General features: G+C 37.9%; 1 pseudogene; it reads right to left on the minus strand.

Moving 5' to 3' along the window:
• Positions 1–1,066: 1,066 nt before the first annotated feature.
• The window catches only part of LOC111147925, a 32,966-nt pseudogene continuing 15,846 nt past the window's right edge, over positions 1,067–18,186 (minus strand).

Here is an 18,186-nt window from a genome sequence, read left to right on the forward strand (position 1 = left end):
CTAAAAATTTGCATTTACAAAATAATTGATAAAAATATTTCTCTGAAAGAACTTAGCAAACTCAACACCCAAAGAACAAATAATCTAATCAAGAAATGGGCAGAAGACATGAACAGACATTTCTGCAAAGAAGACATCTAGATGGCCAATAGACACATGAAAAAGTGCTCCATATCACTCGGCATCAGGGAAATACAAATCAAAACCACAATGAGATATCACCTCACACCAGTCAGAATAGCTAAAATTAACAAGTCAGGAAATGACAGATGCTGGCGAGGATGCGGAGAAAGGGGAACCCTCCTACACTGTTGGTGGGAATGCAAGCTGGTGCAACCACTCTGGAAAACAGCATGGAGGTTCCTCAAAATGTTGAAAATAGAACTACCCTATGACCCAGCAATTGCACTGCTGGGTATTTACCCTAAAGATACAAACGTAGTGATCCGAAGGGGCACGTGCACCCGAATGTTTATAGCAGCAATGTCTACAATAGCCAAACTATGGAAAGAACCTAGATGTCCATCAACAGACGAATGGATAGAGAAGATGTGGTATATATACACAATGGAATACTATGCAGCCATCAAAAGAAATGAAATCTTGCCATTTGCAACAATGTGGATGGAACTAGAGGGTATCATGCTTAGCGAAATAAGTCAATCGGAGAAAGACAACTATCATATGATCTCCCTGATATGAGGGAGAGGAGATGCAACATAGGGGGTTTAGGGGGTAGGAGAAGAGTAAATGAAACAAGATGGGATTGGGAGGGAGACAAACCATAAGTGACTCTCAATCTCACAAAACAAACTGAGGGTTGAGGGGGAAGGGGGGTAGGGAGGGGGGGTGGGGTTATGGACATTGAGGAGGGTATGTGCTATGGTGAGTGCTGTGAAGTGTGTAAACCTGGCAATTCACAGACTTGTACCCCTGGGGATAAAAATATATGTTTATAAAAAATAAAATTAAAAAAAATAAATTTAAAAAAAATTGCCAAAAAAAAAATTTCTCTGGATTGTACAAACAAGTGGACAGTGACTGTGATAAGACCTGGTATATGGTATTAATCAGACTTGGTTTCTTTCTCTCTTGCTTCATCAGAGGCTAGACTTTCCTCATTTTCATTTTCTCTGATTTCTGCAGGTGAGTCTTATTTTGTTTTCTGGCTAGCTACTTCAGCCTGGTTTCCCTTCGCTCCCCTCTGGTTAGCACTTTTTTGTCTGAAGATGTATCCTTTCCTGTCGCCTTGTTTGGTTTTGTTTCCACTTTTACAGGAGCATATTTGGCTGACAACTTCTCTGACCTTGCCTTGGGCTCCTCCTTTGTTGCCTGTTGGGCAGAGCTGACCTTCCTCTTGGCTACCTTGGTGGTGGGGCAGGTGTGCCATGTGTGTCTGTGGCCACCCGGAGCCTTTGCAAAGCTGGGTTGCTGGCCATTTCCACTTCTCCACTCCGCCTGCTGTCCAAGCTGCTGCAGCCCTACCCTAATGTTTAGGTATCTGTTGAAATCACCTACTAAAGGAGAAATATGTGTTTGCCTATGGAATTTATAAATATAAACACAGAGAGCTATGGCTTTTATTTATTTTTTTTAATTTGACACAGGGAGAGAGACAGAGCACAAGCAAGGGGAGTGAGAGAGGAAGAAGTAGGCTCCCCCCTGAGTAGGGAGCCCGATGTGGGACTCCATCCCAGGACCCCAGGATCATGACCCAAGGGGAAAGCCAAAGCTTAAATGACCGAGCCACTCAGGGGCCCCAGAACTATGGCTTTTAAAAGGAACATATTGTTTTCGTGATAATACTTGTTAATCTCACCAATGGGAGCAAATTCATTGTTAGCAGACCTGCCTTGTAAGAAATATTAAAAGAAATTGCAGAAGAAATGAATATGGAACAGAGTTATTCATTTAAAAATAAGGCTTTCCCCAAATAACATGTTACTTTAAATATTCTAAGATTCCTTATGAAAACTAAAATTCAAGGGATTCTACTTCCAGAATAGCAGCTTGAAGTACTACATGAATCTGTCCCCCAGCAAAATAAAGAAATGAAGAAAATTTTTAAAAATACCCATTTGGGGGCGCCTGGGTGGCTCAGTGGGTTAAGGCCTCTGCCTTCAGCTCAGGTCATGATCCCAGGGTCCTGGGATCGAGCCCCGCGTCGGGCTCTCTGCTCTGCAGGGAGCCTGCTTCCTCCCCCCTCTCTCTCTGTCTGCCTCTCTGCCTACTTGTGATCTCTCTCTGTCAAATAAAGAAATAAAATCTTTAAAAAAAATAAAAATAAAAAAAAATAAAATAAAAATACCCATTTGAGGTCTCTGAAAATTGTCCTAAGGTCATACAGAAAATGAAGAAATATTTATTCAAGGAAATCTACTAAATTTCAGTACAAACAGAAAAGTCTGTAGTGCTTGAGCCACAGCTCCTTCACGCCCCTTCTCCAATTCAGCTTTGGCAGAGTGCCACTTCAGGCAGATCTGACCAAGAAAGCAGGGTTTTCTTTCTCTTGAGTTTCCAGTCAAGGGATAAGGCATCTCATGAGGTGATGCCATTAACATGTCTTATGTTCTCCATCTCTGACTTGCAGAAGCTATATTCCCGATTAGCATAGCCAAGAAATTCAGACTCCTCTCCTCTATGCAGCTTTTATTCATATAATGGAGGCTTTCCCCCCAGGCACTGCAAATGGAGAATACTGGGGTCCCAACTGCCTTGCCACAGCTCACTTGGAGGGTAGAGGTTCCACACAAGGAGAGGCAAGACAAGAATGCCAGAGGCTACCATTACTATCTAGCATCTGGTTTGTAAAACACTTACAGGTCACTTCTACTGTCAGTTCCAGAGGAGTGGCTCAGAGACAGTGCCTATTAGAGGAGAGAGTTCAAAGCTCTTTCCAAAAGAACTGACTTTTTCTCAACTGGCATAAGAAAGAGCCAAAAAATTTGAAGGTAGATCAATTCAGATTATATAATCTGAAGAATAAAGAAAAGAAATGATGAAGAAAAATTAACAAAGCTATAGAAAAATGTGATACCAGTAAACATACTGACGTATGTGTAATGAGAGTAGCCAAAAAAGAGGAGAGAAGGAACCGGAAAATATATTCAAAGAAATAATGGCTGAAAACAACCCACATTTGATGAAAAATAATGCATAAATTAATCTATGCATCCAGGAAACTTAATAAACTCCAAGGAGGATAAACACAAAGAGATCCACGTATAGGTATATCATAGTAAAAATGCTGAAGTACAAAGACAAAGAGAAAATTTGAAAGCAAAAGAAAATCAATTAGTCATGAACAAAGCCAAATTAGATAAATAGCTGACTTCTTATTTGAAACAATGGAGGCCACAAGTTATTGGAATGGCATATTCAAAGTGTTGTGTCAACCAAGAATTTTGTATCGGGAAAAACCATATCTTGAAAATGAAGGCAAAATAAAAACATTCCCAGTTAAACAAAAACTGAGCAAATTCATTGTCAGCAGACCTGCCTTGCAAAAAAATATTAAAAATAATTCACTAGTCTAAAAGCAAGTGACTTCAGCCAGTAATTGAAATCCACATAAAAAAAAATTATACTGGTGAAGGTAATTATCCAATTACATAATATAAGAAAACAATAAATGCATATTTTCCCCTTCTCAAATTATTTTAAAGCAATTGTATAAAGCAATGTGTATATAATTGTATGGTTCATCCTGTAATATGTGAAATGTATTATATTTGGCAGTTAGTAGCACAAAGATGTTGGGAGCAAAAGTTTATGAAGTAAGGAAAGTACACCACATGGTAATTCTGATCCACAGGAATAAATAAAGAGATTAGGAATGGTTAACAAGAAGGTTAATATAACAATCTCCATAAATATATACTTTCTTTCTTCCTTCTTTTAGCTTTCTTACTAGACATAAAATTATATAAATAGCTATAATAGTGAGTTTTGAGTTTGTATCATCATAGACATAATACATATGACAATAATAGTACAGAAAGGAGGAAGAGAAGATAGAGATATATACTGGAATAATGTTTCTATATCTCACTGAAATTGAGTTGATTTAAGTCTGAAATCAATTTTGATAAGATGTATATAGTAAGTCCTAGGGCTGTCATTTAGAAAATAACTCAAAAATATATTAAAGAAGGGACGCCTGGGTGGCTCAGTTGGTTAAGCAGCTGCCTTCGGCTCAGGTCATGATCCCAGCGTCCTGGGATCGAGTCCCACATCGGGCTCCTTGCTCCTCAGGGAGCCTGCTTCTCCCTCTGCCTGCCATTCTGTCTGCCTGTGCTTGCTCTCTCTCCCTCTCTCTCTCTGATAAATAAATAAATAAATAAAATCTTAAAAAAAATATATATATATTAAAGAAATAATTAAAGGAATTTAAATATTACACTAGAAAATATCGACTTAATGCAAAAGAAAGCAATACATAAATAGTAGGAGAACGAAAAGACATGAAACATATAGAAACAAAAAGCAAGATAGCAAGTGTTTATTTAACTGTATCAATAATTTAAATTTTAGGGGCGCCTGGGTGGTTCAGTGGGCTAAAGCCTCTGCCTTCGGCTCAAGTCATGATCCCAGGGTCCTGGGATCGAGCCCCGCATTGGGCTCTCTGCTCTGCGGAAAGCCTGCTTCCTCCTCTCTCTCTGCCTGCCTCCCTGCCTACTTGTGATCTCTGTCTGTCAAATAAATAAATAAAATCTTTTTAAAAAATTTAAATTTTAAATGTATCAATAACTCTCCAATTGGATCTAATGCTATCCAACTTTTAGATTCAAAGATAAGAATAAGAAGCTGGAGTGGTTATACTAATACCAGAATAGACTTTAAAGCAAAAAAGTTATAAAAAGTGAAGTAAGTAGGAACATTTATGATAATGAAAGTATCAATCCATCAGGAAAAATATAATTATAAACATATACACCTAATAGAACTCAGAAAGCATGAAGCAAAACTGACAAAAGTGAAAGAAGAAATAGTTAATTCAACAATAATGATTAGACACTTCAAAACCTCATTTTTATTTTTATTTTTTTATTTTTAAATTTTTTTTAAAGATTTTATTTATTTATTTGACAGAGAGAGATCACAAGCAGGCAGAGAGGCAGGTAGAGAGAGAGGAGGAAGCAGGCTCCCTGCTGAGCAGAGAGCCCGAAGTGGGGCTCGATCCCAGGACCCTGAGATCATGACCTGAGCCAAAGGCAGCGGCTTAACCCACTGAGCCACCCAGGCGCCCCAAAACCTCATTTTTAATAATGGAAAGAGCAATGAGGCAGAAGATCAACAAGGAAATAGAGAGCTTGTTTTTATAAGCCAATTAGATCTAAGAGTTGTCTATGAACACTCCATCCCCAAACAGCAGAATATAATTCTTCTCAAGTTCACATAGAAAAGTCTCTAGTATAGACCATATGCTAGGCCATAAAACAAATCTTGATACATTTAAAAGGATAAAAATAACACAGGGTCACCTGGGTGTTGCAGTCAGTTAAGTGCCTTGGTTTTGGCTCAGGTGCTGATCTCGGGATCCTGGGTTCAAGCCCTGCATTGGACTCTATGCTCAGTGTGGAGTCTGCTTGAGATTCTCTCTCCCTCTCCCTCTGCCTCTCCCACTTGTGCTCTCTCTATCTCTAAAATAAATACATCTTTAAAAAAAATAATATGAAGTACATTTTCTGACCATGGGGGAATGAAATTAGAAATCAACAATAGAAAAACATTTGGGAAACACACAAATATGCAAAAATTAAGCAAAACATTCCTAAATAACCAATTGGTCAAAGAAGAAATCACAAAGGAAACTAGAAAATATTTAGGAATATTTAGGGGTGGTGCAGTTGGTTAAGGATCCAACTCTTTTTTTAAAAAAAAGATTTTATTATTTATTTATTTGACAGAGATCACAAGTAGGTAGAGAGGCAGGCAGATGGGGGGGGGGTGGAGTGGGGACCAAGCAGGCTCTCTGCCAAGCAGAGAGCCCGATGCAGGGCTCGATCCCAGGACCCTGAGGCATGACCTGAGCCAAAGGCAGAGGCTTAACCCACTGAGCCACCCAGGCGCCCCAAGGATCCAACTCTTGGTTTCAGCTCAGGTCTGATCTTAGAGTCATGAGATTTAGTCCCACAGTGGGCCCTCATTCAGTTCAGAGTCTTCTTGGGTTTCTCTCCTCTCCCTACCATGTGCACTTGCTCTCTCTCTCTCTCTCAATCTCTCTGTCAAAAATAAATAAATAAATCTTTTTTAAAAAAAGAAAGAAAATCCTAGTGAATCCACTAAAAAACTTTTAGAAGCAATAAACAAGTTCAGCAATGTTGCATGATACAAAATCAATATACAAAATCAGCTATATTTCTGTACTTTAACAATGAGCAAACCAAAAATGAAATTAAGAAACAATTCCATCTGCAATAGCATCAAAAAATAAAATATAGTCAATTCTTACTATATTCTACAAAGTCACCATAAACACTGAATTAGCATATACTGAACCATTTCTCCTAGGGAAGGTACAAGGTTAGGTTCCTACAAATCTCTGGTTACATTTCACCAACTGATCAATGCATACCCTTGTTTTTATATGTGTTTCTATTTAAAGACACCTGATATAATATATATTGTTGATTTGTTAACTTTGAACTCAGACCCAACAGTACACATCAAGAATGATTACAACTTAATAACCTAAAGACAACCCAATTAAGAATGAGCAAAAGGGGGCACCTGGGTGGCTCAGTGGGTTAGGCCGCTGCCTTCGGCTCAGGTCATGATCTCAGGGTCCTGGGATCGAGTCCCGCATCGGGCTCTCTGCTTGGCGGGGAGCCTGCTTCCCTCTCTCTCTCTCTCTGCCTGCCTCTCCATCTACTTGTGATCTCTGTCAAATAAATAAATAAAATCTTTAAAAAAAAAAAAAAAAGAATGAGCAAAAGACCCGAATAGACAATTCTCCAAAGAAAATGGCCAATCAACACATGAAAAGATGTTCAACATCATTAGTTAACAGGTAAATGCAAATGGAAAACACAGCAAGAGACCACCTCACACTCACTAGGATGCTTGTAAACAAAATGACAAATATAATAACTGTTGACAAGGAAGTGGGGAAATTGGAGCCCTCATACCTTGCTGGTGGAGATGTAAAAGGATACAACTACTTTGAAAAACAGTCTGGCAGTTTCTCAGTGGGTTAGATGTAGAGTTACTATGTGATCTAGCAATTCTACTCCTAAATATTTGCCTGAGAGAAATGATAAATAAAAACATATGTTTGCATAACTTGTAGATGAATGTTCATAGAAACATTGTTCCTGATAGTCAAAAAGTCAGGATGACCCAAATGTCCATCAACTGAAGAATAGGTAAATAAAATTTGGTTTATCCCTACAATAGAATATTATTCAGCAATAAAAGAAATGAAGGACTGATGCATACTACAACATGAATGAACCTTAAGAATATTATGCTAAGAAAAGGAAGCCAGTCACAAAGGGCCATATAATGTGTGATTCCACTTATATAAAATACCCCAGAGAGGTAAATCCATTGAGATAGAATGTATATTAATGGTTGCCTGGGTCTGGGGGTAAATGGGGAAATTGGGGATGACAGCTAAGGGGTGCAGGGTTTCTTTTGAGAGTAATAAAATATTCTAAATCTGTGATGATTGTTACACAACTCTGTGAATATACTAAAAGCCATTAAATGGTACACTTTATTTTTAAGACTTATTTATTATTTTGGAAAATGCATAAGCAGGGGTAGGGTCAGAAGGAGAGGGAGAGAGAGACTCTCAGGTAGACTCCCTGCTGAGTGTGGAGCTCGATGCAGGGCCTGATCCCATGACTCAGATCATGACCTGAGCCAAAATCATGAGCCTGATGCTTAACCAACTGAGCCACCCAGGTACCCCTGAATTGTACACCTTAAATGGATGAATTGTATACTATGCAATAAAGCTATTTTTGAAAAAGGAAATGAGTTACAAATTTCCAAAAAGATGTTGATGAAATGATAATTCAAAATAATAAAGAAAATAATGCTTTCGGGTGCCTGGGTGGCTCAGTGGGTTAAAGCCTCTGCCTTCAGCTCAGGTCATGATCCCAGGGTCCTGGGATCGAGCCCCACATCTTCCCTCTCTCAGCAGGGAGCCTGCTTCCTCCTCTCTCTCTGCCTGCCTCTCTGCCTACTTGTGCTCTCTGTCTGTCAAATAAATAAATAAAATCTTTAAAAAAAAAAGAAAGAAAATAATGCTTTCAGATAACCTGACTTAAGAGACTATAAAAGGATTTGAAAAATTGTTATTTGATCCTGTAAGATGTTTGAACAATGAGGATATTAAAAATATTGACTATGAAAAAAAGAGAAAAAAATATTGACCGTGATATTTTTCTACCTAATCATCTTCTCTCCTCCCTTTATCTTTCACTCACCAAATCACGTCGTTATGTCTTTGTCTTATAAATATATTGATTTCAAAGTCTATTTCACTTCAAATAGAACTATGTGAACAGAGGACACAGAAACCCCTGATAAGAATTATTTTACTCTACATATGTAAGTTTAAATTATTATGCATTGATATAGTAGGAAAAATGATTCCATGTAACAGGAATGTAATAGGTCTCTGTCATTTGAATCTATCTTCAAAAAATCTATTATGTAGAAAAAAGTCTAACTTTTCTCACTTGTTTTATCCTTTGATTGGTTTCTTAATGGGAATAAGAACCCCAGGCAAATGAAGTTAAGAAAATTGGTTTGGGTTTTTTTTTAAGATTTATTTTTATTTATTTTTGAGAGGCAGGGGAGGGGCAGAGAGACATGGAAAGAGAGAATCTCCCACAGACCCCCTGTTGAGTGCAGAGCCCGTAGGGCTTGATCTCACGGCATTGAGACCATGACCTGAGCCAGAATCAAGAGTTGGACGCTTAAATGACTGAGCCAGCCAGGTGCCCCCAAATTTTTAAAAACCTATTTGTGCTGAGAATTCCGTATTTGCCCCCAATGATTAGATCTAAATTCTCTAACCAAATTATGGCTTTTTCTTTCTAAACTCTCCCTTTATCATTAGCAATTGTCACAATTCCAGAGTTGTTAACAATTTGGCTGTGCTTCGTGGAAGTCTTTTTATTTTAAGCTTATTTAGATCATTCCCTCTGGGTCTAATAACACTTGAGAATTTATGCAGCCTTTCTTTTATATTGTGCTCTAGAAACCAAAAGTGAGGCTGAAAAAACCTTATGAGGCAAATAACACTTTTTTCTCTCTTTAAAACTTTTGTAGTTTTTCTATTTTGTCTTCCCTATTCCCCTGGATGAGGACTCTTTCCCTGAGGTTTATTTCTCTTGTTATTTGAGGCCAGAGCATCTGAGCATTGGCGATGGCTGTGAGGATCAGAAAGGAAGGATTGGAGAAGAAGGAAAGCATGATGGAAAGAATCTAGAGGGATGGAAAAGCATGTTCTGCTTGATGGGATTGGAGAAGACAGTTATTGAAAATGACAGAAAGGCATTGAAAATGACAGAAAGTGTTCTCAGCACTATGAAGGTTTGTCTCTTCTTTTGGGAACTAAGAGATAGGAATCATAATAAAAGAAGGAAAGGAGACCAGAAAAGGGTAGAAGGATAGACAGCAGACACAGAGAAGATCAGAGATGGCCAACAAAGAGTAGAACCCAGGGGGCCACAGATGGAGAACACAGGAGCAATGAATCTGGTGGACATGGCAGTCAATAAGAGAGGGCAGCTCTGAGGAGGAGGTTGAGCCTGGCCACTGATGGGAGAGAGAAAAGGGACTAGAACCCACACAGCAGGTGGAATAGCCCCCCGGGTTTGGAGAAGGTGAGGGGGTGGTGAATGGGAAGGGAGAGAGGAGCAGCGTATACATGTGGATACTTTTAGTACTGAAGGCAGGACAATTTACCAGTTTGGTGATGTGGAGAAAAACAGGTGGAGAAAAAGTTTACAGAAGGCTGTGACAAACTGAAATACTCATTCCTCATTCTAACATTTCCTTTATTATTCAATGTTCATCTTTGTTATGGCGGTAGGAACAGCATGAACAAAAGTGTAAAGACAGGGAATTACAAAGAATAGTGGGAGATGGGGAGTAGATGCATTTTTTTTTAAACGATTTTATTTATTTATTTAAGAGAGATAGATAGAGTGTGCGAGCACAAACAGGGGGAGAGGGAGAAGCAGGCTCCCCACTGAGCGGAGAGCCCAACGCAGGGCTCGATCCCAGGACCCTGAGATCATGACCTGAGCCAAAGGCAGACACTTAACCAACTGAGCCACCCAGGCGCCCAGGGGGTAGATGGATTTAGTTAAATGAAGGACTCATACAGGGGAGTGGTGGCAGAAAAGACTGGAAATTGGTGGGCAGAGTCAGGTTGTAAAAGTCCTCAGATATCAGAGTGAAGAATTGGGCCCCAGCAAGGGGAAAGGAAGGGCTTTGAGCCGGGAAGTAAATGCTGAGCACTGTGTTTTAGGGAGATGAATTCACCAACAAAAGACAATGGAAGGAGAGAGAAACCATAGGCAGGAAAATGAGTTATAAAGCTAAGGTGTGTGTTGTCCGTACCAAAGACCTGAAAGTTACATCTATGAAGTAATTCTGTTTCTGGCAATTTACATCCTAATGAAATAATTATGAATACAAAGATTAAATACCAAAGATGCTTATGGCAACATTGTTATAAGACATTCACAAAATGTTTCTAAAGATTTTATATATTTATTTATTTTTGTCTATGTGTGTGTGTGTGTGTGTGTGAGAGAGAGAGAGAGAGAGAGAGCAAGCAAGGGAAGGGGCAGAAGGGGAGGAGGGACAGAGAGAGAATCTAGAGCAGACCCCACACTCCTGGAACCTGCAAGAGGCTTGATTCCATGACCCTGAGATCATGACCTGAGCCGAAACCAAGAGCCAGACCCTTAACCAACTGAGCCACCCACACACCCCTCTTATAAAATGTTTCTGAAAACACTTGAAAGAGCACCTTTAGCAGCTAAATCTTTGCACATATTCTTCATTATTTCCGAAAGTTCTATCTACAGAGTAAAAATCTCTAGCTTTGTTAATGAAAATAAATTATGAACTTTCTTAGATCCACAATACTAAAATGACTAACAAAGATGTGTCTCTATAGATACACACATACACAGTGCTGTATAAACTTCTGAAGATGGAAACATCAATGTATTGCTCATATATATTAGTATTGGAACTGAGGAAAAATGACAATGTCTTATAGATATTGGAGGCTTCCTCCATGACCCCATTTAAATTTACATGGAAATACGGCAGGCAGCTTGATCAGAGGACAGCAAGAAGCCTTCAGAGGGGGATATTAGGGGAAATTACTTACATTTTCATATTTATATCTCATCTCTAAACTATACTGTAAATTCAATGAAAGTTAAGACCTAACACAATGCAGATTAAAAAAGCAATGGAGGGGCGCCTGGGTGGCTCAGTGGGTTAAAGCCTCTGCCTTCGGCTCAGGTCATGATCCCAGGGTCCTGGGATCGAGCCCCACATCAGGTTCTCTGCTCAGCAGAGAGCCTTCTCCCCCCTCTCTCTCTGCCTGCCTCTCTGCCTACTTGTGATCTCTGTCAAATAAATAAATAAAATCTTTTAAAAAATTAAAAAGCAATGGAATTTTTATATCTTCAAACAAAAATTTTTCCCTCATTGGGCCAAACCAGATCCAATTCCAGTGTTCAGCTAATCTCATGTAACTGGCTTCTATTTAGATTACCTAAACCAATAACTGCTAGAAGGGATGTAGAATTAACCTGATTGAATTAAACCCCTCAGAGCCCTCTCTGTGAGCTGGGGGTGGCAATCTATTCATAACCCCTTTGAATCTTACAGCTGGTACATTATTTGTAAGGGGTGGATGGATCTTGGTGAATGACTATGTTAAAGATGAAATTGAAGCCTAAGATGGCAGAACTCAAATGTCAAGGGAAATTGCACTGAAATGGAATAAAAGACTTTGCAGACATGATCACAGCACTGCTAACTGTGATTTGAGATATCTTGAACAGATGAAATATCAAAAGACCGGACATGTGTCAATAGCATTATAAGGTGTGGGGGATGGATGCTGAGAAACTCAACTCTGTCAACTAATATATCAACCTTAACTATATGACAGTTCTTACTTTTTTGGTATTTGTGAGACATTTTTAAATTCTACAGTTCTATTTTTTCATATGAAATATCTTTTTATTTTGTGGGTTTAATAATAGTGTGGTTCAAGTAATTTTATCCTTATCCCTAGCTGCCAGTTTATAATGTGCTTATAAATGGTTTGTAGTAAGATTATACTATATTAAATTTTCTTTTCAATTATTTTTTAAAATTTTAATTCCAGTGTAATTAGCATGGGTATACAATATAGTGATTCAACAATCCTGTGCATTACTCAGTGCTCATCACAATAAGGGTACTCTTAATTCCCTTTACCTATTTCCCCCATCCTCCCACCCACCTCCCATCTGGGAGCCATCAGTTTGTTCTCTATAGTTAAGAGTCTGTTTTTTGGGTTTGTCTCTTTCTTTTTCTTTTTTTCTTTTTAATAAGTCTAATTGTATCTGATTTTATTTATTTATTTTTAAATAGGCTCCATTCCCAATGTGTGGCTTGAACTCATGACCATAAGGTCAACAGTCACATACTCTACTGACTAAGCCAGCAAGCACCCTTCTTTTCATCTTTGTTCATTTGTTTTGTTTCTTAAATTCTACATGTGAGTGAAATTATATGGTATTTAACTTTCTTTGACTGACTTATTTCACTTAATATTAGACTTTCTAGATCCACCCATGTTATATTATGTTATGTTAAGAGACTGTCTTATTCCATGCATATTCTTGTCTCCTTTGTCAAAAATTAATTGAGCATGTAATTATGAGTTTATTTTAGGGATATCTAATCTGTTCTATTGATCTATGTGTCTCTTTTAGTGCCAGTACCATAGTGTTGTGATATGCTACAGCTTTGTACTATATCTTGAAATCTGAGATTGTGATACCTCCAGTTTTATTCTTCTTTTTTCAAGATTGCTTTGGCTATTCAGGGTCTTTTGTGGTTCCATACAAATTTTAGGATTATTTATTTGAGTTATGTGAAAAATGCTATTGCTATTTGGATAGGGATTGCATTAAATCTATAGATTGCTTTAAATAATGTGGACATTTTAACAATATTTGTTTTCCCTATTCCATGAGCATGTAATAATTTTTCATCTGTTTGTATATCTTCCATTTCTTTCATCAGTTAGGTTTTTTTTTTTTAAGATTTTATTTATTTATTTGACAGAGAGAGAAGGATCACAGGCAGAGAGGCCTGCAGAGAGAGAGGGAGAAGCTGGCTCCCCACTGAGCAGAGAGCCAGATGCGGGCCTTGATCCCAGGACCCCAAGATCCCAACCTGAGCCGAAGGCAGAGGCTTAACCCACTGAGCCACCCAGGCGCCCCTTCATCAGTGTTTTATAGTTTTCAGAGTACAGGTCTTTCACCTCTTAGGTGTTTTGTTATTTTTGGTGTAATTATAAATAGGATTGTTTTCTTAATTTCTCTTTCTACTACTTCATTAATAGTGTATAGAAATGCTACAGATTTCTGTATACTGTTTTGTATCCTGCAACTTTCCTGAATTCATTATCAGTTCCAGTAGTTTCTTGGTGGATTCTCTAGGGTTTTCTATAGATAGTATCATGTGATATGCAAATAGTGAAAGTTTTCTTCTTCCTTACCAATTAAGATGACTTTTATATCTTTTTCTTGTCTGATGGCTGTGGCTAGGACTTCCAATATATGTTGAATAAAGTTGGTGAAAGTGGACATCCTTGTCTTGTTCCTGATCTTAGGGGAAAAGCCCCCAGTTTTTCACCATTGAGTATGATATTAGCTTTGGGTTTTTCATATATGGCCTTTATTATGTTGAAGTATGTTCCCTCTAAATCTACTTTGTTGAAGGTTTTTATTATGAATGGATGTTATGCTTTGTCAAATACATTTTCTGCATCTATAGAAATGATCATGTGGTTTTTACCATTTCTCTCACTGTGTGATATATCATGTTGATTGATTTATGAATATTGAACCACCCTTCTGGGAATTCTGGGAATAAATCCCATGTGGTGGTGAATTATTTTTTTTAATGATCATTGAATTCATTTTGCCAATATTTTTGGAGGATTTTTATCTCTTTTTTCATCAGGGCTATTGTGTAGTTCTTTCTTTTTTTTTTTTTTTTTTTTTTTTGTAGTGTCCTTGCCTAGTGTCAGTATCCAGGCAATGCTGGCCCCATAGAATGAATTTGGAAGCTTTCCTTCCTCTTCTGTTTTTTGAAATAGCTTGAGAGGAATAGGTATTACTTCTTCTTTAAATGTCTGATAGAATTCACCTGTGAAGACTTCTGGTCCTGTACTTTTATTTCTTGGGAGTTTTTTGATTACTGATTCAATTTCATTGCTGGTAATCAGTCTGTTCAAATTTTCTGTTTCTTCCTGATTCAGTTTTGGGAGGTTATGTGTTTCTAGAAATTTATCCATTTCTTCTAGGTTGTCCAATTTGTTGGCAAGTAATTTTTCATAATCTTATTATCCTTTGTATTTCTGTGGTAAGGTATTATTTCTCCTCTTTCATTTCTGATTTTGTTTATTTGAGTCCTCTGTCTTTTTGGTTATTGTTGTTATGAGTCTGGCTAAATGTTTATCAATTTTGTTGATCTTTTCCAAGAACAAGCTCTTGTTTTCTTTGAGCTGTTCTATTGTATTTTTAGTTTCTATTGTATTTATTTCTACTTTATTCTTTATCATTTTCTTCCCTCTACTGGTTTTGGGTTTTGTTTTTTCTTCTTTTTCTTGCTCCTTTAGGTATGATGGTAGGTTGTTTATTTGAGATTTTTCTTGCTTCTTGATGTCAGCCTCTTAGAGCAACTTTTGCTGAATCTCAAAGATTTGGGACCATTGTGTTTTCATTTTCATTTGCTTTCATGTATTTTTTAAATGTCCTCTTTGATTTCTTGGTTGACCCATTCATTGTTTAGTAGCATATTATTTAACCTCCATGTATTTGTGTTCTTTACAGATTTTTTCTTATGGTTGATTTCTAGTTTTATAGCATTCTGGTTGGAAAAGATTCATGGTATGACTTTGGTCTTTTTGAATTTGTTGAGATTTATTTTATGGCTTAATATGGAATCTATTCTGGAGAATGTTTCATGTGTACTTGAGAAGAATGTTATTCTGCTGTTTTAGAATGGAATGCTCTGAATATATTTGTTAAATCTGTCTGGTCCAATGTGTCATTTAAACCACTATTTCCTTGTTGATTTTGTTTGGATGATCTAGTCATTGATCTAAGTGGGATGTTAAAGACTCCTACTATTATTGTATTTGTATCCATTACTTCCTCTATGTTTGATAGTAGCTGCTTTATGTACTTGGGAGCTCCCATCTTGGCTGCATAAGTATTTACAATTGTTATATCTTCTTGTTGAATTATTCCCTTTATGATTATATAGTATCCTTCTTTGTCTCTTGTTGCAGTCTTTGTGTTTTTTTTTTTTTAAGATTTTATTTATTTATTTGACAGACAGATCACAAGTAGGCAGAGAAGCAGGCAGAGAGAGAGGAGGAAGCAGGCTCCCTGCTGAACAGACAGCCCAATGCGGGGCTCCATCCCAGGACTCTGGTATTATGACCTGAGCCAAAGGCAGAGGCTTGAACCCACTGAGCCACCCAGATGCCCTGCAGCCTGTGTTTTAAAGTCTATTTTGTTTTAAAGTCTATTTTGCTACCCCAGCTTTCTTTTCACTTCCATTTGCATGATAAATGCTTTTCCATCCCCTTGCTTTCAATATACCTGTGTCTTTAGTTCTCAAATGAATCTCTTTAGGCAGTGTATAAATGTGTCTTGCTTTTTTATTCATTCCATCACCCCATGTGTAGATTGAAGCATTTGGTCCCTTTACAGTCAAGCAATTATTGATAGGTATGCACTTATTGCCATTTTATTACTTGTTTTATGGTTGTTTTTGTAGTTTTTCTTTGTTCCTTTCTTTTGCTCTCTTGTCTCACAGTTGGCTGGCTTTCTATAGTGATATACTTGGATTCTTTCCTCTTTATTTTTGGCATATCTATTATCAGTTTTTGGACTATGGTTACAATTAGATTTGTATCTAATATCTTATGTGTATAGCACTCTATATGAAGCTAATGGTCCCTTAAGTTTGAAGCCATTCTTTACTCCTCCTCCACCCCACATTCTAAGTATAGTATCATACTTTACATCCTTTTACTTTGTGAACACCTTGACTGATTCTTATACTTAATTTTACTGCTTTTGTGCTTCTTAATTTTCTTACTCCTGCTTATGGTCTTTCCTTTCCACTCAAATAGTCCACTTTAATATTTTTTGTAGGGTTGGTTTAGTGGTCATGAATTCCTTTAACTTTTGTTTGAGAAACTCTTTAACTCTCTTTCTATTCTAAATGATAGCCTTGCTAGATAGAATATTCTTCCCTCTGGGTTTTTTTTTTTCTTCTTCTTCTTTCAGCACTTTAAATATATTATCCACTCCCCTCTGACCAGCAAAGTTTCTACTAAAAATTAACTGATAGCTTTATGGGGCTTCCCTTTTATGTAACTATTTTCTTTTGCTGCTTTTAAAATTCTCTATCACAAATTTTTGCCATTTTAATTACTACATGTCTTGGTGTGGATCTCCTTGGGTTGATTTTGCTGGAGGCTATCTGTGCCTCCTGGATCTGGACATCTGTTTCCTTCCCCAGATTTGGGGAGTTTTAAGCATTACTTCTTCAAATAAATTTTCTGCTCCCCTTTCTCTCTTTTCTCCTTCTGGGATCTCTGTAATGCAAATGTTATTATGTTTGATGGTATCAGTTATTTGCTTAAACCTAGTTGTTTTATAATTTTTTTTCTCTCTATCATTCAGCTTGATTGCTTTCCATTACTCTGTCCTCCATGTTGCTGATCTGTTCTTCTGCTTCCTCTAATCTATTATTTATTCCCTCTAGTGTATTTTTAATTTCAGTTATTGAGTTCTTCATCTCTGATTGGTTCTTTTTTATGTTTTCTATCTCTTTGTTAAGGGTCTCACTGAGGTCCTCAACTCTTTTCTCAAGTCCAATGAGTATCTTGTACAAAAATATGCCGGGGCAGGATGCTCAGTTTTAGCAAGGTTTGCTCAGGTCTGCTGTGGGATGGGACCTAGAGCCAAGGCTTCACTGGAGGGTACATGTCTACGGGAGAACATGGGGCAGGGTGTGTGTTTTAGCAAGTTAGGTAGCAAGTATTAGCACTGTGCTAATTCCTGCAGCTGTCCATGTATCCATGCTTGGGCGGTGGGGGAGGGGATGGCAATGGCACCTGCCCACTCCTTTCTTCTTGGATAAGTTTCCCAGCACATGCTCTGAGATTAGTGAACAAATTTCCCTCCCATATACCCCAGGAAATTTTCAAACTGTTGTTTCTATGCTGTATTTCTGCATATCTCTTTAATAGTGGGGACCCAGTTTCTTATCACCCTCCTGATAGAAGGCAGCCAGAGCCAAGCCTGCTGATTTTTTAAGTTTCAAGTGTTAAGCCCTGCTGATTATAAGAACTTACTAAATTCGGTCCCCCTGGTTTTCCAAGCCAAATGTTATAGGGATTCATCTTCCCATTCAGGTTCCCTGTGTCTGGGGCACCTGGTATGAGGGTCTGTTTCTCTCACCGCTCCATTCCCACAGCATCTTTATCCCCCTGTAAAAAGTCCTGTGGGTCCTTTGGCACCCAACTGCATCTCTGCCCTTCCTACCCTCTTTAAAGTGGTCTTTTGTCTCCACTTATCTATGGAGAATCTATTCTACTACTCTTTGGGCTGTTTTCTGGTTTATTTATACTGATGTGGATGTAACCTAGTTGTAACCATGAGACAAGGTGAGTTTAGGGGCCTCCTACTCCTCCATCTTCTCTGGATGTCAAAATACTACCGTTTTTCATGGTACTTGTGACTGAATTGGGAGAGTCAAAGTTATACAAAACAAGTTAGCAATGATTACAAGTAAGAGCTATCCCAGGATAAATATGTCTGACATCTTTTGTATAGGAGACAGCCATTTTTGTTGTTTTTGTTTGTTTTGCTTGGTTTGGTTTGGTTCCCT

This window comes from Enhydra lutris, unplaced genomic scaffold, assembly GCF_002288905.1.
Source record: "Enhydra lutris kenyoni isolate GAN:26980312 unplaced genomic scaffold, ASM228890v2 scaffoldscaffold18, whole genome shotgun sequence".
Taxonomy (NCBI): Eukaryota; Metazoa; Chordata; class Mammalia; order Carnivora; family Mustelidae; genus Enhydra; species Enhydra lutris.